We start from the raw sequence: 1,093 nt of genomic DNA on the forward strand, positions 1-1,093 counted from the left end.
CAAATTCACCTTCATGCATCTTGCTGCCCACAGAAGCTAGAAACTATGATCTTAAATCTTCACATTTCCATATGTTTCCTTCTTTTTATGGGTTACTTAATGAAGATCCTTTAGCTCATATTAAAGAATTTTACAATGTTATGAGTGGGTTACCTTTACAGGGAGTAAGTGAAGCAAATCTGAGGATGAGAGTGTTCCCTTACACCTTGAAAGATAGGGCCAAGGGTTGGTTAATGACTCTAGTACCTGGTTCACTCACCACATGGGATGCCGTGGCTAAGAAGTTTTTGGAAAAGTTCTTTTCCACTCAAAAGACAGCCACATTAAGGGGACAAATCTTCAACTTCAAACAAGATGATGGAGAACCTTTCAATGAGTGTTGGGAGCGCTTTAAAGGCCTTTTGTTGCAATGTCCACACCATGGGTTACCTCTTCACTTACAAATGCAAATTTTCTATGATGGACTAACCCAAACATGTCAATCAACTGTTGATAATGCAGCAGGTGGAGCTTTGAAGAAAAAGAATGCTCAAGAGTCATATAACATTTATGAGATGTTGGGATCTAATGCTCAACACAAAGATGTAAGGGGTAAGAGAGTTGGAGTATATGAAACAAGCTCTAATCATGATCTTTCTTTGCAGGTAGCTAACCTAGAAAAGAAGCTTGAATCCGTGCTCAACATGGTGCCAAAAGCAAGTGAAGTGTGTGCCATTTGCAACATACCAAGCCACCTTACTCATCAATGTCCATCTAGGGAGGCTTACCCCGAGTATGTCCAAGAGCAAGTGAACCTCATGAATTCTTACAATCAAAGGCTAAGGAATGATGTGTATTCCAATACATATAACCCAAGTTGGAGAGATCATCCCAATCTTTCATGGAAGAACAACAATCAATTCCAAAACTTCCAACCAAAACCTACTCTTGAGGATACGGTTAAATTGTTAGCCCAAAATACCTTGCAATTCCAACAAACCACCAATAGCACTCTCCAACAACATTCGGCGGCTCTAACCAAAATGGAGACACAATTGGGGCAGATTGCAGATGCCTTGAGCCAAAGAGAGGTTGGAAAGTTTCCAAGCCAACC

General features: G+C 40.5%; 1 non-coding gene across 1 annotated transcript; it reads right to left on the bottom strand.

Moving 5' to 3' along the window:
* Nucleotides 1-316: 316 nt before the first annotated feature.
* On the bottom strand, nucleotides 317-427 carry LOC137741206 (small nucleolar RNA R71). Its single transcript, XR_011069236.1, has one exon. It is a non-coding gene; the product is annotated as a small nucleolar RNA R71 (small nucleolar RNA).
* Nucleotides 428-1,093: the final 666 nt, after the last annotated feature.

The sequence above is a fragment of the Pyrus communis genome, chromosome 7 (assembly GCF_963583255.1).
Source record: "Pyrus communis chromosome 7, drPyrComm1.1, whole genome shotgun sequence".
NCBI lineage: Eukaryota > Viridiplantae > Streptophyta > Magnoliopsida > Rosales > Rosaceae > Pyrus > Pyrus communis.